Source organism: Triticum aestivum, chromosome 1D (genome assembly GCF_018294505.1).
Source record: "Triticum aestivum cultivar Chinese Spring chromosome 1D, IWGSC CS RefSeq v2.1, whole genome shotgun sequence".
Lineage (NCBI taxonomy): Eukaryota > Viridiplantae > Streptophyta > Magnoliopsida > Poales > Poaceae > Triticum > Triticum aestivum.
The window spans coordinates 98,930,818-98,957,476 of NC_057796.1; the positions used below are offsets into that span (position 1 = coordinate 98,930,818).

At 48.9% G+C, this 26,659-nt stretch overlaps 1 pseudogene; it reads left to right on the top strand.

Annotated features, from left to right (window-relative positions):
* LOC123158032 (uncharacterized) lies at nt 1-25,637 on the top strand (annotated as a pseudogene).
* The last annotated feature ends 1,022 nt before the right edge of the window (nt 25,638-26,659 follow it).

Consider the following 26,659-nt stretch of genomic DNA (forward strand, 5'->3'; position numbering starts at 1 on the left):
ATGGCGGAAGGCGACCTAGGGTTACAAGAGGTGCACGACGAGAGTGGCTGCTTAGAGCCTTTCTTCTACGACGAGGCGGAGGTGGTGGCCGAAGCGGCGGCGGCGGCGGAGAGGCGGCAGCGGGAGGCTGTCATGCCCGAACCTAGATCAAGCTAGGAGAATTGGGGATCGGAGCGCTAGGGTTCGTCACCGAGAACGCGTGAGAGTATCGGAGGCGAATATGCTTATCTGTATTAGCTGTAAAGTGGTAGTTGTTCATTACAGAAAATGGCATACCTTACAAAGAGAGAGGAGTGGCTTTATATAGCCAGCGACAACAGGTGACGGAACAGTACGGCAACGGAAACTAAACAGTAATAGGAAACGGTTCATTCGGAGGGCGAGCGCAGCGAGCCGTCCGATCCTTCTTACATCTTCAATCCTGGCCGTGCGTTAACTGAAGATGCCCGCGCTGAACTGCAGCTTGCTGTGGCCTGACAATACTCCCTGCTGAGAGCGAACTTGTCCTCAAGGAGCTTGGCGATTGAACCAACGATCCACTGTTTGTTTCAAGAAAGCTGGGAACACCTTCTTCATGAAATCTGCATCTTCCCAGGACGCATCTTCAGGAGGCAGGTTCTCCCACTGTACCAACCACTGAACCACAGCCACATTGTTGCGGGGTATCTGCCGCGTCTCCAGCACCCATGACGGTTCCGTGCGCACACGCCCATTCGGACCGATCAAAGGTAGGTCAGCACAAGGAACTGCCTGAGGTCCCAGATGTTTCTTGAGTTGGCTGACGTGAAAAACCGGATGTATGGCAGCGTTATCTGGCAACAGCAATTTGTAGGCCACATTTCCCACCTTTGCTATTACGCGGAACGGGCCATAAAACTTGCTCTGAAGCTTGATATGAGAACGAGCGCCAATAGCATTCAAACGATACGGCTGCATTTTGAGATACACCATGTCTCCCTCTGAAAACTGTCGCTCAGAACGTTTAAGGTCTGCATACTTCTTCATTCGAGCTTGAGCATTGGCCAGATTGGTTTTTAACTGCTGCCACATTGCATTTCTGTCCCCCAGAAACTCTGTTGCTTCTTGGTTAGTAGTAGCAAGTGCTGCTGGGAGTTGGAGGTCCGGAGGAGGATAACCATACAACGCCTGAAAGGGGGTTTTCTGCAGGGATGAATGAAAAGACGTGTTGTACCAATACTCTGCCATGGATAAATGCAGTGCCCATTTCTTTGGATCTAGAGATGTCATACAACGCAAATAATTCTCAATGCACTGATTAACACGTTCCGTCTGCCCATCAGACTGTGGGTGGTATGCTGAACTGTAACGCAGTTCAATCCCCATGGCAGCAAAAATGTCTTGCCACAGTCTACTTGTGAAGATGCAGTCTCTGTCAGAAACAATAGTAAGAGGGGGACCATGTAACTTCATAACATTATCAATGAATGCTCGAGCTACTGTTTGAACAGTGTAAGGGTGTGACAAGGGAATGAAATGAGCAAATTTAGACAATCTATCCACTACCACAAATATCACTTCTTTCCCATTGGATTTCGGCAGACCCTCAATGAAATCCATGCTGATGTGTGTCCAAACCATGTCAGGAATGTGGAGTGGGTCTAAAAACCCTGGATATGGGCAGGTTTCCCCCTTGTTTTTCTGACAGACAGGGCACAACAGAACAAAGTTATCCATGTCCTTCTTCATCCCAGGCCAATAAAACACTTGTTTCAATCTCTTGTAGGATGCTTTCATGCCAAAGTGGCCCCCAATAGCAGAAGAATGTAGTGCCTGCATAATCCTGTGTCTCAGTTCAGTGTCTCTGCCCACATAAATTTTCCCTTTGTGTCTGATTATGCCATGCTGAAGAGAATTATTGTTGACAGTGTGAGTTGCAGTGACCAACAGCTTCTCCAATAGTTTCTGACAATGGGGGTCATTGATATAAGAATTTTCAACTTGAGAAATCCACTGAGGAGTAGCTACAGAAATTGCCATGCAAGAATATTTTCTGGATAGTGCATCAGCCACTATATTCTCTTTCCCCTTTTTGTATTCCAGCTGAAAGTTAAACTCCAATAATTTGAGCATTAACTTGTGTTGAATACTAGTGGAAATCTTCTGATCTGTCATAAACTGCAAGCTCTGGTGATCAGTTCTGATAATTAAATCATTGCCCAGGAAATAATGTCTCCATCGTTTCAAAGCTTCCATGATTGCTAGTGCCTCCTTCTCATAAGTAGACAATGCAGCATTTTTAGGACACAACACTGAGCTGTAATAAGCAATTGGTTGACCTTGTTGCATCATAACAGCTCCCAACCCAGTGCCTGAAGCATCAGTCTCAAGCACAAATGGAGCAGAAAAATCAGGAAGAGCCGGAAGTGGAGCAGATATCAGTGCTTGTTTCAATTCCTGAAAAGCTTGTGTCTGTGCAGAGGACCACACAAAGCTATCTTTCTTGAGAATATTGTGTAAGGGTCGAGCTATGCTACCAAAGTTCTTGACAAACCTCCTGTAATAGCCACATAATCCCAGAAAACCTCTCAACTGAGTTGGTGTTGTTGGAGTTGGCCAGTCAACAACCGCAGAAATTTTTGCTGGGTCAGTTGATACTCCCTCACCCGAGATAATGTGACCCAAGTAGGACACCTGAGGAACTGCAAACACACATTTGGACCTGTTCACAAATAGTTGGTGTTCCTTGAGGAGTTGTAGGACTATTCTGATGTGTTCCTGGTGCTCTTCAAGAGTTTGACTGAAGATTAGTATATCATCAAAGAATACTAGCACAAACTTCCTGAGATAAGGACCAAAGATCTTGTTCATCAAGGCCTGAAAAGTTCCTGGTGCATTGGTAAGCCCAAAGGGCATCACTAAAAACTCATAATGCCCAAAGTAAGTTCTAAATGCAGTTTTGGGAATATCCTTGTCATGCATTCTGATCTGATGATATCCGGATCTCAAGTCCAGTTTGGTGAAGAATTTTGCTCCATGGAGCTCATCCAACAAATCCTCAATAACCGGAATGGGAAATTTGTTTTTTACAGTTGTTGCATTTAATTTTCTGTAGTCAATGCACATTCTCCAAGACCCATCTTTCTTCATAATCAAAATGGCTGGAGATGAGTAAGGACTTTGACTTTCTCTGATCATCTTAGATTGCAACAAGTGGTGAATTTGTTTCTCCATCTCATTTTTCTGCATGTGTGGAACTTTATAGGGCCTAGAATTACGTGGTACAGCATCAGGTTTGAGAGGAATCTCATGATCTAATTCCCTCACTGGGGGCAGTCCTTGTGGCTCCTTGAAAACCTCCTGAAATTCTTGCAAGACTTCCATAACTGCAGGGGGGCACTGTCCTTAGTAGCAGGTACAAGAGTGGTATCTTCTGCTAATTGGAGCACAAAAGCAGGGGCACCACTGAGGAGCATTCTGTTAAGTTACAAAGCATCAATCTGGTTGGTTGCAGTCAGGGTTTCACAAGCTGGAATAGTGATAGAATTACTCTGATTATGACAGATAATAAGCTGTCTGGGATCATAAGAAAATGCTACAGGGCTGTGCTGTGCCATCCAATCTGAACCCAATACAACATCATGTCCTGGTAGGTCTAACACTCTGAAGTGATGCTGAAAATAAGTGTTACCAGCAGTAAAAGTAGTGGTAGGAATGTAAGAACCTGACCACAACTTTCCCCCTCCAGCAACAGTTACTGCTCTGGATTGATCTTTGATGATTGTACAGGAAGTTTGGAGTGCAAATTTTAAGCTCATGAAGGTGGAATTGCTGCCAGAATCCACTAAGGCAATTCCTTGTTTCCCTCCCATAGAAACAGCAATGGAAATGGTATTAACACTGTCTGCCTGCATAGCTTGTAAAGAAATCCTCATGCATTGTTCTTCTGCCATAGGCTGCTCTTCCTGTTCCTGTTCTTCCATTTCTTCTTGTTCTCCTGAATTGTCAGTAGGTGTTTCACCAGTAAGAACATTAATCACAGGTGCGTGCTTGCACTTATGCCCATGGAACCACTGATCCCCACACCTCCAACATTTGCCTGGTTCTCTGGCCCTCTGAGTTGTGACAGGAGGTTTAAATTCATTGGGTTTGTCAGACTGAGAAGTGTGCTGTTTAGGAAACAGAGAAGATGTTTTTGCATTAGAAGAATACTGTGGGAATTGCTTCTTAAGAGGTGCTCCTTGCTCAATATCTACTGCCAACCAGTAAGCATCAATCAAGGTAACAGGTCTGAGAGGCCTCAGCTGGAACTTCAACTGTGATCTGAGCCCATTAACATAGCATCTCACAAACCAACTTTCTGAAATATCAGGGTTTTCCTGCTGAACTTCGGCCATGAGCTCCTCAAACTGTTCAGTGTATTCTGCTACAGTTAGAGTGTTCTGTTTCAAAGAGTGGAACTTTTCTGTTAGATCATAGGAACTAGAGGACGAAAACCTGTGTAGAATTTCAGTGCAGAATTGAGACCATGTAGGTTTCTTTGCCAAGATACCCGAGCGTCTGAGCCAAACATCTGCTTTGCCCACCACATGCATTTGTGCAAGGTTGACTTTGTACTCAGTAGGTGTACCTGACATTTGGAAAAACTTCTCACGTTGTCTGATCCATCCTCCTGGATTATCCCCATCAAATGAAGGGAAATCCAATCGTGGTCCTTTAGTGATAGATTTCAGAAACTGGGTACGCATTTCCTGTTCATACTGTCGGTAGAAATCCTCCTAGTGTGTTCGAACTGCTGGTGGCTGAAAGTTATTGAATACAGCAGTATGGGCAGTGCGATAAGTTGCTGTAGGAGTTGCATTGCCCGAATGTGTGTCACGCCGAGGTGCGTCTGCAAAGCCCGGAGGAGCTGATCTAGTGGATACTCGGACAGGAGGTAAACTGGCCGGTAGTTGGAGTGCACACTGTTTGGTTTTCTCTTGTTCCAACGCCAAACGCTTGTGCAGTTCTTCAGTCAACGGTCTCATGGGATCAGGTTCTGCAGCCTCCCGAGAAGTTTGGGGTATGTCCACGTCCGACACTGTTTGGGTTGTGATTGGTTGCCCCGGGCTTGGAGCACGATTGTTGCTGAAATTTTTGAGAATATCTGCCATAGTCGACAGCTGCGTATTCAGAGCTGAGACCACCTCCTGCACCCCCGACATCGCCTTGGCCATGGTATCCTGCTTGAGGTTCATGGCGTGGACGTCTTTGCGCAGGTCATCAAGTTCTCCCCGCATCTCTGCCGTATCTTCACGAGTCTGAACCACCTCGCCCTTAAGAGCCAACAGTTCCGCGATATCATTCTCATCCAAGCTCGGCTTCGAACGCCCCATCTCAATCTCAGCCTGAGAGGAATTTTACAGCCCGCAGTGCTGGGAACCCGAACAGATCTGAGACTTGAGCTGCCCAACGAGATCTGCTTCCCTGCAACACCACCCAGAAAAGGACTCGGAATTTTACCACGGAAACAGAGAGTTCCCACAACCAGTTCTTGATCCTGAGCTGTCACCGAATAAGTCTACCGCCGCCAGCGCCACCACACCGCCTCCATCGATGCCCAACACCGCCGCCCAAAATCGCCGCCAGAAAGTGGGAGGGAAGGGAGGGAGAAAATTTTCCGCGCCGCTACACTACTCACCGAAGATCAGCCTGGCTCATGATACCAATTGTCATGCCCGAACCTAGATCAAGCTAGGAGAATTGGGGTTCGGAGCGCTAGGGTTCGTCACCGAGAAAGCGTGAGAGTATCGGAGGCGAATATGCTTATCTGTATTAGCTGTAAAGTGGTAGTTGTTCATTACAGAAAATGGCATACCTTACAAAGAGAGAGGAGTGGCTTTATATAGCCAGCGACAACAGGTGACGGAACAGTACGGCAACGGAAACTAAACAGTAACAGGAAACGGTTCATTCAGAGGGCGAGCGCAGCGAGCCGTCCGATCCTTCTTCCATCTTCAATCCTGGCCGTGCGTTAACTGAAGATGCCCGCGCTGAACTGCAGCTTGCTGTGGCCTGACAGAGGCTGAGGAGAAGGCGGCGGAGCATGCGCGGAAGATGGAGGAATTCAGGCAGAGAAAGGCAGCGCATCAGGCCGTCATCGACAGGATCCGCGAGTACGATCCCAAGACGGGGGAAGTCTGCTACACCCGATTCTACAACAGGGACTTCTCCAAATTTGACATCGATGAGGAGTGTAAATCCCAAATCCATTCCCCCCCCACCCACCCCCCCGGATTCCTCCTGATTCCCCCATGTAATCCATGTTTAATTGCCCCTCCAATGCGATTTTGATTTTTCCTACGGCACGCACGCAGCTCCTCTGGCTCCAATGCGGAACACTCACAAAACTCCATCCACATACGCCAACTCACTCGGAAGACAGGTGTACCATGTGTATGACTCTCTAAATGTCCTCTCAGTGAAGATAGTCTCTTCGGATGTGGGATTCCCGTTGAAGGTGTATGGTACTGTGATTGCCAGAGATCACCTGGATTTCAAGTGTGTCTATCTCTACCGTCGCTCTAGAGAGGAGTACCAACTCATCAACTCAGAGGTAGCACATCTTTACTTTGAAGACCATGCTTAATTACTTTGAAGCAGTCATTTCTCATTGTGTGGTGATGACCGCCTTTTTCCTTGGTTGCTTATGCATGATATTACTTTATGGTTATGACTGAGTTTACCTACCAGCTCTTTTTGTTTCGGCTCAGGGAATGTGTTTTGAAATTATATGACTACATCATCATATAATCATGTCTTGGTATTTGTAGTAATACACAAGGATAGTTAATGAACCATATTCTTGTTGGTTGCACATGTTTATAACTTTATATACAAAATGAAGCATTCGCATAATGCATGGCTGTGGTAGGAACAGAGGTTGTAACCTCCAGGTTCCTTATAAAGTTTAGGGCCTATTTGAATCGCAAGATTCCAGTAAAGTGGGAATAGAGAAAAACATGCTGGATTGCAATGTCTTGTCCACTCGAATGCTACATGATTGAATTTGTACGGAAGTCTGTTAATATAAACAAAGGGTTCTTTCCAAGAGGTTTGAGTCAATGGAAAATTCAGATTCAAATGTAGTGCAACGGAACCAAAAAGTTCCTATGTGATTCACATAGGAAAATCTGAAGGATTTAAATCCGCCAAAATTTCTGTGAAAATTCTTTCAACCAAAAAGGCCCTTAGTAAGATCATAAACAAAAGGAATGGTCATAATATCATAAGAATATATGCTTTGATTAAGGTATTGAGCAGAGTGGAAATGAACATGCTCACATACAATTAGATTTCATTATATGCTTGTTTACCTACCATTGCATTATCCAGGTGACCATACTGTTAATATGTTCTGTGACCTTTTCTCATAGGATCAGTCGTTGATTTTGACGGCCCAACTCGTCGGCTCGTGTTACTAGATGGTATATATATTGAGGTAGATCTTAACATCATCGACGAGCAACGGAAGTGTCACGCCTTCCTCCAATTCGGCGGACAGTGAGTCGCCGGCTCCAGACTCCCTGACGAGTGGACCGACGAACGATGATGACGTGGACGATGAATAGTTACTGTAAGCCGTCGCGTGGGTGTGTCCCACCTGTAAGTGTAGAGTGGTATAACTAGGAGATGAGGAGTGGTGCTCGGGTTGTGTTGTAATTGAATCCTGTGAACCTTTCTCATCCCTTTTCTGCTGATAATCTCATCCCTTTTCGTCTGATATCTCATCCCCTTCTCCAAGCTATCCTCTGACCCCTAGATCTCCAGACCGGGACACCACAACTGGTAATCAGAGCCTGTGATTGCTCCGCTCGCGCTCACAATCCGAGATCAATCAGTAAAATTCCACCGCGAAAGGTGCCTTGATTTGCTTCGGCTCATCGGCTCGAAATCCTTAGCGGGGTTGGATTTGATTCAGGAGAGCCGCGACGGCGCCGTCCAAGATCACAAAGCCCTCGGCGCAGACGGAAATTTTGTTGGGCACAATGGAGAAGGTGCAGGCGACGTTGGAGGAGATCCTGACCCGCTTCACCGCCATGGATACCAGCGTCAAGACCGTCTCCGAGGATGTCACCAGCCTGCGCAAACAGGTAGACGAGTTTGGCGACGAGATGGACCACATCAAGCACCGCGTCCACGACACCGGCAAGTCAACCCCATCATCCTCGTCCGCACTGCATCAGGAGACCGCTCTGCCACCTGCCGACAAGGGCCATGGAGTGTCGCTGCTCGCCAATAATCATCCACCGCTGCTTGGAACTCCTCAACAGCAGCCGTCCAGATTTCACACCGCGCCGTCATCACCACATGAGCAGGATGTGCGGCCCACCCTCCACACCCAACCAGATCAGGAGGAGTACCGGCCGCGTCAACCACGCCATGATTTTCCACGTTTCCATGGTGAGATGCCCCTGCTTTGGATAGACCAGTGCTTGACTTATTTCGAGATGTACCGAGTGCCTGTTCATCACTGGGTCAGTACTGCTACTCTGTACTTGGATGGATTGGCTGCGATGTTGTCGTGGAATTGTCGCGGCAGATGTCCTTGAGCTAGGACTTAGTCGTGGAGCCATCGCAACTAGGAAGCTTGAAGGGGTTATGCGGGATAAGGAACACGAGGGTTTATACTGGTTCGGCCCCTTACGATGAAGGTAAAAGCCTACGTCCAGTTTGAGGTGATATTGATTAGGGTTACGATCGCCAGGAGTTGAACAACTATCCCCGGCTCTCGATCAGATTGTTGTCGCGCTTAAACCACTGCCGGGTCGTCCCTTTATATAGGGAGGCTGACGCCCAGCAGCCCTTAGAGTCCCGGCCGGCTCATAAGAGTGTCCGGCTCGGACTCTAAACTATACACGCCTTACGCTACAAGTTTACCATAACAATGATTGTAACTACGGGCCTTAAGCCATATCCGGGTCTCAGCCCATCTCTGGCCCATCGTCTTGAAACTTGGCTCCGGGCTTCTGATAACAACCGTACGAGTAACCCGGCCCCTCCTGGCGGGTGACTCTAAGGTCTATATTCTCAACATTAGGCCCCAGATTGATTTGAGCCAGCTCATGTCAATCTTCAACCCTTCTGACCGAAAAAATCTCCGGCTTACCATTCATGGGATGGCCATAACCCGGAGTGACGTCACCCTCTGGACTCCGGATAATCCGCCGTGACGTCATCCTCCATTAAGTCCGTTTTTTACTCCGCCAGATCCGCAACGGATCTTTGCTTTTACTGTCATTCCGAAAATCGAGGCGTCGTGAGGGGGAGATAACCACGCCGTGGTCTCCTTGAATCTCGCGCCCACTTATGACTTCGCCTTAAAAATAGGCCGGCCCAACTTGCTCTTCTCACGCTCTCTTCTTCCTCCTCGCGCCGTCGCTCCTCTGCCCGAGCTCCGCCACTGCCGCCGCCGTCGCGCCCCTGGTCTTCATCAACCCGGCCGCTGCATCACCCTGATCCGGACCAGATACACGGCGGCGACCTCCGCTCTTCTCCAACTCCGGTGAGTCTCCTTTGCCCTGTCAGATAGATCTACTGTAGGGTTCGTCTGTGTTCTTCGCGTTCATCGCCATTGCCACAAACCTCGGCAGTTCTTGTAGCCACTGTACTTGGTTGATCTTTAACCTTGCATAGAACTAGTGCGGTAGCTGTTTAGCCTCATTTCAAGTACCAGTAGGTCTCCTTCCACTGTTTAAATGCTTCGTTCGAGCTCTAGAATATCCGCTCGTCTGTTTCTAGGTCTAGAAAGTTTTCATTCCACCTGACCATTTTGATCCAACAAAGTTACTGCCATATGTGAAACCTGTTTTACCACACTTAGTAAAAACTGCAACCATTGAATCTTGGCGGCTTATATCTCCGGTTTAAAGAAAACATGCGCCATAGAACTTTCCGGTTTAAAGAGAACTATGCTCTGTAGAATCCTCCGGCTTAACTGTGGTAAAACCGTAGATAACCAACTTACTCTGAATCCCCCTGCGGCTTAAATAACCCACTGTATCTGAGTATATATCATTAGTCCCTTTCATAAGCCGCCATCTTAGTTTGAACAATAGATCTCCGGCTTATAATTAACCCGGACACTTTTCTCTTTATCATAGACCACCAACTTTCACCATGCCTCCCAAGGCTCCCATCACTTGCAACTGGATGAGGTCCAACGTCACCGACGAGACCCTGGCCAATTTTGTTAAGTCCGGATATTTACCTAAGAAGGAAATCATGTCCTACCGCGCCCCTGACCCGTCGGAAGAGAGACCACAGCCAAGGGACGGGGAGGTAGTGATCTTCGCAGACCATATGAGCCGGGGCTTCGCACCGCCCGGCTCAAAGTTTTTCAGGGACGTGCTCAACTTCTTTGACTTACGGCCTCAGGATATAGGACCCAACTCCGTATCCAACATCTGCAACTTCCAAGTCTTTTGCGAAGTGTACCTTGGAGAGGAGCCCAGTTTACTGCTTTTCAGAGAGCTGTTCTACTTAAACCGCCAAAACGAGTGTGCCAACGGGCCAAGTCTGGAATTAGGCGGCATCTCCATCCAGCGGCGTAGGGACTGTCTGTTCCCTTACGCAGAGCCGCCAAGCCACCCCAAGGACTGGAATATGACTTGGTTCTACTGCCAAGATACGTCCCCGGCTGACGAGAACCCGCTGCCCGGCTTTCGCCCAACCCGTCTAGAGCCGACTCATCCGTTATCCGACAAACTGAATGCCGCGGAACGCCAGCCTCTGCTTCCAACGATCAATAAGATCAAAGCCCTGCTAGGCAACGGTCTGAACGGAATTGATCTGGTCCGGGTCTGGATCTCATGGCGGGTGATCCCATTGAGCCGCCGCCCCGGCTTAATGTGTGAGTACACCGGGCGAAAGGATGACCCGCAGAGGCACAGTCGCAATGATCTTCCAGAAGACGTTGCAGAGGAAGAGACCGAGGCTCTTCTAAACAAGAGTTTGGCAGACTGCGGAAGAACCGGGCTAGCCCCCTTCTGCAAGACCAATCCAGCCCCAGCGGTAAGCCGCTGACTTTAACTTTTATCTTCGTCTGCATATAACCTTCAACTGAACCGTTTTAAGAATCAATCATTGTATCTTTCAGGCTGATGATAAATTCTGGCGGGTCAAATATGACCATGAGGCGGCCAAGAAGGCCAAGAAGGCGAAGAAAGCCGCCAAGAAAGCCGCCCCTCGCAAAAAGGGAAGCAGACCCACTACTTCGGAGCTATTGCAATTAAGCGACAGCTCCGAGTCAGAGGTAATCCTTAAACCTTTAAATTCTTGCCATATTTGTTGTTTGTTGTTGTCCGCCTTATCAACATTTGCTCATTGACAGGATGACACCGGCGCCAGTAACCCGGTGGTTGAAGAGGTAATGTCACTTTCCTCCGACTCGGAGTCTTTGCCACAGCTGAAAGTCCGAAGAGTAATCCGGAAAGTAAGCTTCTCACATCCATTAGCTCATCAAGACCCTCAATTTCTTTTGAAGCAGCAGGTTCACAAAAGCCGGCGTCACACCCGGGCCCGTAAGGACACCGACCTCTCCACCGGGTTACCCGACGCAACAAGGAAGCGTCGCACTGAGGTTTTTTCTCACCTGTACCCTTTTCATCCGTTGGCGGGTGTTATCCGTCAGCCACTCAACTCTTCTGACTCCAATTGTCAGGAGACCTCCCCCTCTTCGGGTGACTCCATGCAGTCAAGTCTGCCGGCCTTCAAGACTGCACCCGGGTAATAACAATCTCCTTACATTATCTGTCTGTACTTACTCTTTGTGTGCCTAACACTTCTATATTTTCAGTGCCCAGGCAAAGCTCACCAAAAGAGCAAAGAAAACCAGATCAGCCGGAGTGCCAGACTTGCCTGACTCGGAGGCGACGGCTCAAGAGCCGCCAGCTACCTCCGCCCCCGAAGCCACCATTCCAATGGACACGACGCCTGAGGCCCCTGCCCCGACTACCAAGATAATGACCGAAGCGTCGGTTAACCCGGAGGCCTCCAGCTCAGCCCCACCAGCAGACGACCCGGACGTGGTAATCACCCGGACGGAATTCGTTGAGCCGGGGAGACCGACCGCGTTGGCCAAGTGCTCCGCGAAGGGGGAGTTACTGCAGCCCCACCGGGTGAACCTGGACCTCTCCGGCTACACCGACTTGAGCATTGGAGAGCTCGTCTCTGGCTACATCAGCCACGTCCACAAGAGCCGGGATGCCGAGGTTGCCATGGTCAACCAAATCCAACAAAAATCCGAGGTACCCTTCTGTTGTCTTCTTATTTTACTGCATAGTTACCTTTGCCATGCTAGCCCCCAAGTCGATGACTTATACTTGAATATGTTGTAGACTTAGGTTCCGGCTTACTCAACTGAGCCGGCAGTACATAGATAGAGACGTTCAATATGCATTAGCCCCCAAGTGCCAAGTGCCTTTGCTTGGAAAGTGCTTGGGACTTATATAACAACTGTTAATTAACCCGGAAATACATGCAGGCTGTTGGCAAGAAACTAGAGGCGGACCTTGCGGATCTCAAGAGCCGGCTAAAGATGCAGGAGACGGAGACCCGGAAGGCAAACGCCAAGTTTGTATCCAGCATTGCCACTCAAGAAAAGTTGAAGACCGAGTTTGATGCTGAGAGGAAATCCTGGGTCGAAGAGAAGGCCGCACTGGTAACCCGGGCGGAACAAGCGGAGAAGGCCCTCACTGAGAAGACCGCTGAGCTCTCCGGCCTAAAGCGCCAGGTTTCCCAAATGGTGGCTGCTATCTTTGGTAAGTCGCCTCACCAGCTTACATCAAGTCTGTATATGTCATGATTCATCCTTGTCACCGGCTTATCTGATCTTGTTAAACAGGCCCCAGGAGTGCCAACCTCAACCAGAGCGTGGTCACCAAATTAAAGGCCGTGTACACCCTGGTGGAACAACTCTACACCGGGTCACAGTGTGCCTTAGCTGTGGTGGCCCTATCCAACGAGGTGCCAACTCATCTGGCCGAAGTCCTGCGCCGGCTCGCTGTTCTGCCGCAGCGGATCCAGGAGTTACGACGGGCCTCCGCGAGAGCCGGAGCAATCGTCGCGCTGAGCCGGGCCAAAGCATTCCTGCCGGAGCTAGACCCGGCAGACATCGCCCTGGGTTACCCAAGCCTGAAGGAAGACGGCTCAGCCTTCGACCAGAAGGACTTCGCGGCATGTGTGAAGGCTGTACGCCCGGTGGCCACCCTCATCGGGAACGACACCGACTTGACCAAGTACCAGCCGGGTTATGATGCGGAGAATCAAAGGATTCCAACCCCTCGCTATGAAGCCCTCAACCTGATCCCGCCGGCTCGTCAGCACACCTTCGCCCCGGAGATTGACCCGGCCGGGTTAATTGACGAAGAAGCCCAGTTCGAAGCTCTCAGCGGCATCGACTGGAAATCATCAACCTTCGAGGTCTTGGGATCAACCGGAGGAGAAGACAGGAATGAGCCAGGGACTTCAACTCAGCGGGCATCATAAGTTAGCTGGCGGCTTATCAACCATTGTTCCATCTTTTAGACTTGAAAAATTATTGTAATGGAGTAAGTGCAACAATGTATCTCTGCCGTGTCATCGTGCACGTTTTGAATGAAAAAGCCCTTTGAATTTGTCTCTTTGATGTTTCTCCGGGTCATAATCATCCCTTGTTTCTCTCAACCTCAAAAGGTGCCTTTAAGTATCTGCATAGAAAAGGAAAATCACAAGTCTCGAGGCGGCTTACCACCCTGAGAATCAGGTGTTTGAGATAAATAACCCGGAATATGAATCAAAAAAGACTGGTCCTTAATTATACTCTGAACATAGCCAAAATAACACACTGAACAGCCTGTATGCATCTTTCGGTTTAAATAACCCGGGCAGTAAGGTTGACACCTTAACTCTGATTTACTTGCTTTAATTACACCCATGACGTGCAACTAACACTGTAAACCAAAGTTAAGCCGGCAAGTGAGACCCGGCCATGCATACCTCAGAATAAACTTGTGAAAAAGCAGAAGAACTTAGGGGCCTCCGGTTCAAATACGACCAAAGACCCGGCCCCAAGGGGTTAAGCTAAGATTCGGATACGATCATATAGCCCCCAGTGGGTGTGGCGATGCCAATCAAAAGGGTGCCGACAGCTATGTTCTCTTTGGTTCGAATATGACCCATGTTTGAACAGGAAGCCCCCAAATGATTCATAAAATTGTTTAACGACGCTGATTCGAATACGATCCACGTCGGTTCTCAGAGGGGTTAAACTGTGATTCAAATATGACCAAAGGCAACTTCCCAATGAGCTCGGCACTTTGCCAATCAAGTGGGTATCGACAGCTATGTTCTCTTTGGTTCGAATACGACCCATGTTTGAACAGGAAGCCCCCAAGTGACCTTACTGATTACGGCTAGACTCGAATACGATCATAAGCCGGATCCTCCTTTAAGTCAGCATGTAAAAAACAACACACGCCTATTTGGAGGAAAAAAGGACAGAGGTCCTGCTTTATTGCTTATCATAATATATACATGTCTGAGATAAATATGTACACCACGAGAGCCGGTAGCTCAAGTGTAGTAAGGCCGAAGCTGAGCTATGTTCCACGGCCGACGGGTCTCCTCCTCAGATTTACGTGAATCTTTATGCTCCCGAATATCAATGAGGTAATATGACCCGTTGTGCAAGTTCTTGCTGACCACAAAGGGCCCTTCCCAAGGTGGGGATAACTTGTGTGCATCTGTTTGATCCTGGATGAGCCGGAGCACAAGGTCGCCTTCCTGGAAGACCCGGGATTTGACCCGGCGGCTATGATAACGGCGCAGGTCTTGTTGGTAAATTGCTGAACGGGCTGCGGCCACATCACGCTGTTCGTCCAACAAGTCCAGAGCATCTTGGCGCGCCTGTTCATTATCCGTCTCAACATAAGCCGCCACGCGAGGTGAATCGTGACGGATGTCGCTGGGGAGGACTGCTTCTGCTCCATAAACCATGAAGAAAGGTGTGAAGCCTATAGACCTGTTAGGAGTAGTGTTGATGCTCCATAAGACGGAGGGCAACTCCTCCACCCAACAACCCGGCGTCCGTTGCAAAGGGACCAAAAGCCGGGGCTTGATGCCCTTCAGAATCTCCTGGTTAGCTCTCTCAGCTTGACCATTGGATTGGGGATGAGCCACTGAGGAAACATCAAGTCGGATATGCTCTCGTTGACAAAACTCTTCCATAGCGCCTTTGGATAGATTGGTGCCATTGTCAGTTATGATGCTATGCGGAAAGCCGAAGCGGAAAATCACCTTTTTCATAAATTGAACCGCCGTGGCTGCATCGCACTTGCTAACTGGCTCAGCCTCCACCCACTTCGTGAATTTATCAACTGCCACCAAGAGGTGGGTCTTCTTATCCTTGGACCGTTTAAAAGGCCCAACCATATCAAGCCCCCAGACCGCAAAGGGCCAAGTGATTGGGATCATCCTCAACTCCTGAGCCGGCACATGAGCCCGTCGTGAGAACCTTTGGCAACCATCACATTTACTGACCAAGTCCTCTGCATCAGCGTGAGCCGTCAGCCAATAAAAACCATGACGGAAAGCCTTGGCCACAAGGGATTTTGAACCGGCATGATGGCCACAATCCCCTTCATGGATCTCGCGCAAGATCTCTTGACCTTCCTCAGGGGAGATACAACGCTGAAATGCCCCTGAAACACTGCGATGATGCAACTCGCCGTCGATAACAATCATTGACTTAGCCCGCCGGGTTATTTGCCTGGCCAGAGTTTCATCCTCAGGCAACTCTCCCCGGGTTATATAAGCCAGATATGGCATTGTCCAGTCTGGTATGACATGAAGAGCCGCCACCAGTCGTGCCTCCGGGTCAGGGATAGCCAAATCCTCCTCTGTAGGCAACCTAACCGAAGGGTTATACAGGACATCCAAGAAAGTGTTAGGCGGCACCGGTTTTCGATGAGAACCTAGCCGGCTTAAAGCATCAGCCGCCTCGTTCTTTCTGCGATCAATGTGCTCCACCTGGTATCCCTGAAAGTGCCCGGCAATGGCATCAACCTCACGGCGATAAGCCGCCATGAGAGGATCCTTAGAATCCCAGGTGCCTGATACTTGTTGAGCCACCAAGTCTGAGTCACCAAAGCACCTTACCCGGCTTAAGCTCATCTCCTTAGCCACCCGAAGACCGTGGAGCAAAGCCTCGTATTCAGCCGCATTGTTAGTGCAAGGAAACATCAACCGTAGCACATAATGGAACTTGTCACCTTTAGGGGAAGCCAATACAACACCAGCCCCCGAGCCCTCCAGCTGTCTGGACCCATCAAAGTGGATAGTCCAATAAGTGTTATCCGGTTTTTGCTCAGGCACTTGTGACTCTGTCCAAACGTTGATGAAATCCACCAAAGCCTGAGATTTAACAGTAGTGCGTGGCACATATCTGAGGCCATGAGGTCCAAGTTCTATAGCCCACTTAGCAATTCTCCCTGTGGCCTCTCTGTTTTGAATAATATCGCCAAGAGGGGCAGAATTGACCACAGTGATGGGATGACCCTGAAAATAATGCTTAAGCTTCCGGCTCGCCATGAACACACCATATACGAGCTTCTACCAATGCGGGTACCGCTGTTTGGACTCAATGAGCACCTCGCTGACATAATAAACCGGCCGCTGAACCGGATGCTCCTTACCCGCCTCCTTGCGCTCCACCACAATAGTCACGCTGACAGCTCGCACGTTTGCCGCCACATACAGTAGCAAGGGTTCCTTATCAACCGGAGCAGCAAGGACTGGGGGCTCTGCCAGCTGCTTTTTCAAATCCTCAAAAGCGGTATTAGCTGCATCATTCCAAACAAAGTTATCAGTTTTCTTCATCAACTGATATAAGGGCATAGCCTTCTCACCCAAACGGCTTATAAACCGGCTTAAAGCAGCGATGCGACCCGCCAAACGCTGAACGTCATTTATACACGCCGGTTTAGCTAGGGAGGTGATGGCCTTAATCTTCTCCGGGTTAGCCTCAATGCCTCTGTCAGAAACCAAGAAGCCCAATAGTTTGCCTGCAGGAACACCAAAAACACACTTGGCCGGGTTAAGCATCATCTTATAGACCCGGAGATTATCGAAGGTTTCCCTTAAGTCATCTATCAGGGTTTCTTCCTTGATGGATTTAACCACAATATCGTCCATGTAAGCGTGAACATTGCGCCCGATCTGTTTATGAAGACAATTCTGTACACAACGCTGGTAAGTCGCCTGTGCACACTTGAGTCCAAAGGGCATAGACACATAGAAGAAGGCTCCAAAGGGAGTGATGAACGCCGTCTTCTCCTGGTCCTTAACTGCCATCTTAATCTGATGATACCCGGAATAAGCATCCAAGAAACTTAAGCGTGCACAACCTGCCGTAGCATCAATGATTTGATCAATACGGGGGAGAGCAAAAGGATCAGCCGGACACGCCTTGTTCAAATCCGTGTAGTCCACACACATCCGCCAGGTGCCGTTCTTCTTGAGCACGAGCACCGGGTTAGCCAACCATTCTGGGTGAAAAACTTCAACAATAAACCCGGCCGCCAAGAGCCGGGCCACTTCCTCACCAATGGCTTTCTGCCTCTCCTCATTAAACCGTCGAAGGAACTGTCTGACTGGCTTAAATTTCGGATCAACATTGAGAGTATGCTCAGCGAGTTCTCTAGGTACACCTGGCATGTCAGAAGGCTTCCACGCAAAGATGTCCCTATTCTCACGGATGAACTCGATGAGCGCGCTTTCCTATTTTGGATCCAGATTGGCACTGATGCTAAACTACTGAGATGAATCTCCTGGAACAAAATCAACAAGCTTAGTTTCATCAGCCGACTTAAATTTCATCGCCGACTCAGCCTCCGTAGTCGGCTTCTTTAGAGAAGTCATGTCTGTTGGGTCAACATTGTCTTTGTAAAATTTCAACTCCTCTGTTGCACAAACAGACTCTGCATAAGCTGCATCACCTTCCTCACACTCGAGAGCCACTTTCCGGCTGCCGGGAACCGTGATGGTCCCATTGTGACCCGGCATCTTGAGCTGTAAGTACACATAACACGGCCGTGCCATGAACTTGGCGTAAGCCGGCCGTCCGAATATAGCATGGTATGGACTTCTTATCTTGACCACCTCAAAGGTCAACTTCTCCACCCTGTAGTTGTTCTCATCACCAAAAGCCACTTCTAACTCGATCTTGCCGACTGGATAAGCCGACTTACCAGGTACCACACCATGGAAAATAGTGTTTGACTGGCTGAGGTTCTTATCAACCAGCCCCATACGGCGAAAAGTCTCATAATATAGGATGTTGATGCTGCTGCCTCCATCCATGAGCACCTTTGTGAACTTATAACCTCCCACCTGAGGAGCCACCACTAAGGCCAAGTGGCCCGGGTTATCCACCCGGGGAGGGTGATCCTCCCTACTCCACACTATAGGCTGCTCAGACCACCGCAAGTAGCGTGGAACCGCCGGCTCAACAGCATTCACAGCCCTCTTGTGAAGCTTTTGATCTCATTTGCACAAACTAGTGGTGAACACATGATACTGTCCACCGCTAAGCTGCTTTGGGTTGGTCTGATAACCCCCCTGTTGCTGTTGATGACCCTGACCCGCCTGTTGATTAAAGCCCCCTTGACCGTTCTGAGGACCGGAATTTGAGCCGCCGCCCGGGCCATGAAAACCGCCGACGCCTGAGCCGCCGCCCGGGCCATTGTAGCTCTTAAAGGCCTTCATGATCGCGCAGTCTTTCCACAGATGAGTCGCTGGCTTCTCTCTAGAGCCATGCCTTGGACAAGGTTCATTCAACAGCTGCTCCAGCGTTGGACCTGACCCGCCGCCTCGGGGAGGGGGCCTCCCCTTGCGTCGCGGGTTACTACCTTGGGAGTTGGCGTTGGCTACAAACTCTAGGCTGCCATCGGCCTTACGCTTGCCTCCTCCTTGGTTCCCCGGGTTAAACTGAGGACCCTTGCCATTGTCGTTCTTCTTTCCCTTCCCTGTCCTTTCATCGTCTGAAGGGGGATCCTTGGTACCATCAGAATCGGCGTACTTGACAAGAGCCGCCATTAGGGTACCCATATCGATGCAGTCGCGTTTAAGCCGCCCGAGTTTCATCTTAAGGGGCACAAAGCGACAGTTCTGTTCCAACATTAAGACTGCAGAGCCGGCATCCATCTTATCTGATGAATGTATGATCTCCTTGACCCGGCGAACCCAATGGGTCGTGGATTCACCCTCCTGCTGCTTACAGTTAGTCAGATCCACAATTGACATAGACTGCCTGCAGGTATCTTTGAAGTTTTGAATGAACCGGGCTTTCAGCTCAGCCCAAGACCCAATGGAGTTTGGTGGTAACCCTTTCAACCACGTGCGGGCAGTTCCATCTAACATCATGGTGAAATATTTGGCCATGGCCGCCTCACTGACCTCCAGCAATTCCATAGCCATCTCATAACTCTCAATCCAGGCTGCAGGCTGTAAGTCCGCTGTATAGTTAGGCACCTTCCTAGGGCCCTTGAAGTCCTTAGGTAGACGTTCATTACGGATGGCCGGCACCAAACAAGGGACACCACCGGTCCTGGTAGAAATACCCACATCAACGGACGTCGTCGGATAAGCCGGGGGGGTCTGGTAAGCCGTCAATTGAGGCACCTGCTTCGCCTCTTGCCGTGCTTGGTCTGCTGCGTAGAAGGCTCCATTATGAGCCGGGCCATGGCCAGGGGGCGGGTCACGACGTCGGACATTACTTGAGCCGGTTGCTGAGACCATGTGCCGGCTGTAACTCAGGCTCTGGCCTGGACGAGGGGTCAAGTGGATCCTGTCCCGGCTGTAAGAGTACGCCTCTTGCTGCGCTAGTGCCGTCTGCAGGAGTTCCCTGACCCGGCGGGTTTCGATGGCCGCCGGAGAGTCGCCGTCAACGGGGAGAGCCGCCAGTCGTGCTGCCGCAGCCACCATGTTCTCCAGCGGGTTATCATAATGGCCCGGGGGTATTGGCACATACTGAGGCGGGGCCGGGGGCACCTGGGGAGGCCCCATCACTCGTGGCTGAATAAGGGGTCCAGACCCGGGTGCAATGACCCCTGGCGGGTTACTAGACCCTGCACCCGGTGTGTTGAAGAGATTGCGTGGATCGTAAACCGGTGGGAGTCGAGACTGGGCCTTCTGATGCCTCCTTCTCATGACCTCGTTGGCCGCGTTCTGATCCATTGTGAGTTGGAAGGACTGCGCCTGAATCAGCTGAGTCCGGGCGTCGAGGGCCGCCCGCTCCGCAGCCAGCCTGATCCCCTCCGCTGCAAGATCCTCCTTAGCTTTTATCAAATCCAATTTTAACTGTGCCACCTCCGCATCATGCTGAGCTTGATTCGCCGGGTCAACCGCGGTGGTTAACAGGGCCGTCATCTTGTCCGTGAGATCCATCAGCACCTGAGCCGGAGAAGGCACCGGGTTTCCCGATCCAGCAGCGGGGTTCTGAACAGGCTGCGCACCAGCCATAAAAACTCCAACCTGACTTGGCGGCTCAAAAAGGTCCGGAATACTGTCGCCATCGGAACCACCCATGAGCCTGCCATCTTGAAGTCGGTACAACGAGTTTGATTCATCGGTGGCTGACTCGCCGTCAGAGCCGGCGGCCGCCTCATCTGCAGACCCAGATGGATCAGAGGGCCCTTCATGGATGCATCCCACAAAAGCGGGCCTTAAGGCGGGCCGGGCCCGGGCGGGTCGTGCGCGCTGAGCCGTTTCGATGAGATCGGCGCAGAAATCCGGCTCGGGGCCCGGCTCACCAATCTTGCCAATGAAGACATGAATCCCGCCAAAGGGGACCCGGTACCCGTACTCAATTGAGCCGGCGTCGGGGCCCCAGTCCGCATCATCGATGTAGAGCTTGCCGCGACGACTTTTGGTCATCCGGCCCACGGCGTATCCCTTGAGCCCTTCGAAGCTGCCCTTCAAGAACTCAAATCCACCGTGCGCTGGCCAAAGGAGCAACTTGTCACTTGGGATATATGCGTTTGCATAGACGTCTCACTTGGGATGAATTCACGGGTGCTGTGGTGACTGAATTTGGGCATGACGAGTATGATGTTCAGATGACTAAGTTGCAGCAGTTACGGCAAACCACTTCTGTGAATGAATATAAGGCCCAATTTGAAGAGTGTATGTATCATTTGCTTTCTCTGGATCCAACCATGAGCACTCGCTGGTTTGTCTCTCAGTTTGTCTTTGGATTACGAGATGAGCTTCGTGGACCTGTGAGATTGCAGGCTCCTACTAGTGTTACCCGCGCTGCAGCTTTGGCAAAAATTCAGGAAGAAGAAGTGGAACACATACGACCCAGAAATCGTCCAGCAGCTCCAACAAAACATCCACCACAACCTGTAGCAGGTGTGGTGCATACACCAGCTCTGGGACGAACAGAATTGCCTCGCCGTCAGGGCAATGATGATTTTAACAGGGAACGGCAGATCCGTGATTTTCGGCGCGCCAATGGTATTTGTTTTAAATGTGGGGATAAGTATTCCAAAGAGCATCAGTGTAAAAGATCAGGTCAGCTACTCACTATTGAAGTTGGAGAATTTGGTGAAGTATTATCAGATGATGCAGTGGTTGCTCTGGATCTCTTGGAAGAAACAACAATACCTGCTACTTGCTATCATCTTTCTGTGCATGCTCTCGCCGGAATAGAAGCTTTGGAAACAGTTCGCATTCGTGCTTTGGTGGGAAATCAGGTGATGCTCTTGCTTATTGACTCTGGCAGCACACACACGTTTGTAAATAAGAGCTTTGCAGAGCGTGCTGGTTGTACTATTCAGTTCAGTCCTATGATCTGCCATTGGCGTCAGAAAACATTAACATTCGATTATCTGGGAAAATCTATTACACTGCAGGGTGTCCTTTCTAAACCACAAGAGTCACTCCAGGAAATGTCTGTGGAACAGCTAAATAAGTGGATTTCTGGGAATGAGGTCTGGGCCATGGCTATGATTGATCCTATACAGCAAACAACAAAATCTGTACCCAACATAGTGCAATCAGATATGCAGTCTTTACTCGAGGAATATCATGATGTTTTTGATCAGCCCACTACTTTGCCACCACATCGTGCTTTGGATCATTCGATCTCATTAGAACCAGGAGCTCATCCAACAAACAGTCGCCCCTACCGGTACTCTCCATTGCAAAAGGACGAGATCGAACGTCAGGTCTCGGAAATGCTTGACAGAGGGGTGATTCAGACAAGCATGAGTCCGTTCGCGTCTCCGGTGCTGTTAGTTAAAAAGAAGGACGGCACTTGGCGATTTTGTGTTGATTATCGTCGCTTGAATTCCATAACTTTGAAGAACAAGTTTCCCCTACCGGTCGTTGATGAGTTGCTGGACGAATTGGCTGGCACTAAATTTTTCTCCAAGTTAGATTTGCGCGCAGGATACCATCAAATTCGCATGAGGCCAGAGGATGAAGAAAAGACAGCCTTTAAAACGCATCACGGCCACTTTCAATTCCGAGTGATGCCATTTGGATTAACGAATGCGCCAGCCACATTTCAGTGCATTATGAATCTCATCTTTGCTAAATACCTCCGCAAGTTTGTGATAGTCTTCCTGGACGATATCTTGGTCTACAGTTCATCTTGGGCAGAGCATTTAGAGCATCTGCGTCTGGTATTCGAAACACTTCGTCAGGCTCAATTCTTTGCTAAGTTATCCAAGTGTTCTTTTGGGCAGAACAGTATTCAGTATCTTGGCCATATTATCTCTGATTCCGGTGTTGCAACCGATCCCGAGAAAACAGTGGTGATGGAACAGTGGCCAATTCCTAAGACAGCAACTGAACTACGAGGATTCCTTGGCCTAACAGGTTATTACCGTAAATTTGTTAAACATTATAGTCTGATTGCTAAACCACTGTCCCAACTTCTGACCAAAAAGGGTTTCTACTGGAATGAACAAGCAACACAAGCATTTCTTGCTCTGAAACAAGCTATGGCACAGGCACCTGTCCTGGCTTTGCCCAATTTTTCCGAGCCCTTCACCGTGGAAACTGACGCTTGTGACACTGGAGTGGGGGCAGTGTTAATGCAGAAAGGGCATCCAATTGCATACATGAGCAAGGCTCTTGGGATACTTAACTGTAAAATGTCCATCTATGAAAAAGAATTCCTTGCTGTGATTATGGCTGTGGATAAGTGGCGTCCTTATTTACAGCGCGGCCCATTTCAGATAGTCACCGATCATAAGAGCCTCTGCAACCTAGAGGATCAAATTTTGACTACTGATTTGCAACGCAAGGCAATGGCCAAGCTCGTGGGTTTACAGTTTCAGATTAAGTACAGAAAGGGCAGTGATAATGGTGCTGCTGATTCCTTGTCTCGAGTGGGCCATTTATTGGAAGCACATGCCATTTCCACCTTGCAACCTGATTGGGTCCAGGAGGTTTCCAATTCCTATGTCACTGACACAGTGGCCACTCAGTTATTACAAGAGCTGGCAATTCAATCACCTAATGCAAAAGGTTATGCATTGAAGAAAGGCCTCATTACTTACAAAGGCAGAATGTATATTGGTGCAAATCTTGCCCTACAAACTAAGCTGATAGCAGCTCACCATGATACTGCAGTGGGAGGCCATTCAGGTATTCAGGCCACATACCACAGATTGAAGCAGCTGTATTATTGGCCAGGTCTTAAGGTTGCTGTGGAAAATTATATCCATCAATGTATAGTGTGTCAACAAGCAAAACACACTAATACAAAACCAGCTGGCCTTCTGCAACCCTTGCCACCCCCCGACAGTCCTTGGAGTGAATTGACAATGGATTTCATCGAGGGTCTTCCTAATTCAGAGGGTGCAAATTCAATATTGGTGGTCGTTGACCGCTTAACAAAGTATGCTCACTTTCTGCCCTTGCATCATCCTTTCACAGCAACTTCAGTGGCCAAAGTTTTCCTGGATAATGTGGTGAAACTACATGGTATTCCCAAAACCATTATCTCTGATCGTGATAAGATCTTCACTAGTAAGTTTTGGAGAAACCTCCTGCAATCCATGGGTATTGAGCGAACGAGTAAATCAATGTTTGGAGCAGTATCTTCGTTGTGCTGTACAAGACAATCCTCGTCATTGGCGTCGTTGGCTATCCATGGCAAAGTTCTGGTACAATTCCAGTTTTCATACTGCTCTTCAATGCTCACCATTCCAAGCTTTGTATCACATCGCCCCAAATTTTGGAGGAATGCCTAACCTTACCGTGTCCAATGACTCGCCAGCTGCTAGTGTTGTTATCGACTATAAGGCACAGACTGAACTTTTGCGTGCTCAGCTGATACGAGCCCAGCAACGCATGAAGAGCTATGCTGACAAGAACAGGACTGAACGTCAGTTTCAACCTGGTGATCAAGTTTTGCTGAAACTCCAACCTTATGCCCAACAAACGGTGGTCAATCGTCCATATCCCAAATTATCCTACAAGTATTTCGGTCCCTATACTGTTCTGGAGCGCATTGGTGCTGTCGCATACAGACTACAATTACCCGTTTCAGCTCAAGTACACCCAGTCTTTCATGTGTCCCAATTGAAGCCATTTACTCCAAACTACACTCCTGTGTATACGGATATTCCTGCCGTGCCGGATTTGACAACAGTAGCACCGGTACCTGTTGCAATCCTTGATCGTCGGATGGTACGCAAGGGCAATGCAGCAGCACCTCAAGTTCTCATTCAATGGGCACATGTTCCTCCAGAGTGTGCTACCTGGGAGGATTACTACGTCGTCAAAAGCAGATTTCCTGAAGCTCTTCTGTGGGACGATGAGCAAGCTCAAGCGGGGGGCAATGTCACGCCTTCCTCCAATTCGGCGGACAGCGAGTCGCCGGCTCCAGACTCCCTGACGAGTGGACCGGCGAACGACGATGACGTGGACGATGAATAGTTACTGTAAGCCGTCGCGTGGGTGTGTCCCACCTGTAAGTGTAGAGTGGTATAACTAGGAGATGAGGAGTGGTGCTCGGGTTGTGTTGTAATTGAATCCTGTGAACCTTTCTCATCCCTTTTCTGCTGATAATCTCATCCCTTTTCGTCTGATATCTCATCCCCTTCTCCAAGCTATCCTCTGACCCCTAGATCTCCAGACCGGGACACCACAGGAAGAAAGACGAAAAACTTAGCAAGGGACTGTGTACAATAGATGGCATATTAAGGGGAGCGAGGGAACATAGTCATGTTGGATGTGCCGACCTTGATAGCAGGCTGAGCAGCCTGGAGGTGAAATTTGCAGTAGTTAAATATGCAGTGGAGGCTACCCTTGAAATCAAGGTTCTCGATGGAGATTTCTGTGGAGAAATCACAGCTTGCACCTCCAGCATTCAGGACCGTCTTGTGCTCCATGATAACAAAGCTGGTGGTGTTATCTGTGATGGTAGTGGAATACTCCAGTTGTGGCGCCGTGTTGTAACTGTTGGCTTAGAGGAGACGCTTTTGTTAATGCTTGCTGCACAGGCTTGTGATGTTGCAACTGCCTCGGCCACACGGACTCTTGTTTTTACTCCAGAAGTCAATGGTTCAACGGAAGGGGAAATTACTGTTGGTGCTGTTAAGTTGCTCATCAAGGTCAACTGGTCATTGATTATTTCGTTGTAAACTTTGATGTGCCTCTACTTAATCGAGCTATATCATAATGGTCACTACTGTGTCTCCTCTTGGAGCTAAGTAGTGTGTGCGAGAGATGTTATTTGAGTAGTAGACTCTGGCCAGTGGTAAATTTACAGTGTAGAGGTTGCTAATGTACATTCTCATGGAACTAAGTTGGTGCCCCGTGACTACTGTTATCTTGTTCGATTTGTGATGGTAATGTACCTGTTGTAGACTTGACTGGGCAATATTCTGTCTTTATACATGGTACGCAACTTATGTATTTATAAGATCAATCTTGCTGTTTTTTGTCAATACTAACTGTTTGAGAGTCGTGGGCTATTGGATCTGGATGGAGAACATAACTGAAAACTATGCACTCAGTTATTTGTGTTAGTGCCCTTGCGCAATGCTATACTTCTGTTTTCGGAGCACAATATATACAATTTTGTGTGTAAAGTTTAGTTTTTCCTTTATAAATATCAATATAGCTACTGTCAACGTATTCTGCATATGTTGATAGCTAAAGTTCTTTGCTATCTTGTTTTCCGGTGTATTAATTTATTGTTGTGTGTGGAGGCCTTTGCATTGCGTTTCAACGTTATAGTTTACTTCATATTGTGCAAGAAAAAGGGACATGCGATTGCATCCCTCATCTGCATCATGTGGAATGTGTGGAAGGAAAGGAACTGGCACATTTTAAGTGGCATCAGAATGACATTTATCGAGGTGGCGCACATTGCACACGGGGATATAATATGCAAAAAGGACCATCCAAGAGTACACCATAATTATGAGTAAGTTGACATGTGGCTTCTGTGCCATTAGTTTTTTTTTTTGGATTCTCGCATGTCCGTAGGTCTTTTAAAACATGGCACTTGTACATGTTTCCCACTTAATGAAAAGGCAGCACCCCTGCGGTTGCTCATAAAAAAAAGGGAAAACACATAGTTTGGTGTCTCCCGTTGATTGTAAATTATTTTAGCTAGCAGCACCATTTGTATACTGAGGCTTTAAATGACTTAGATGCC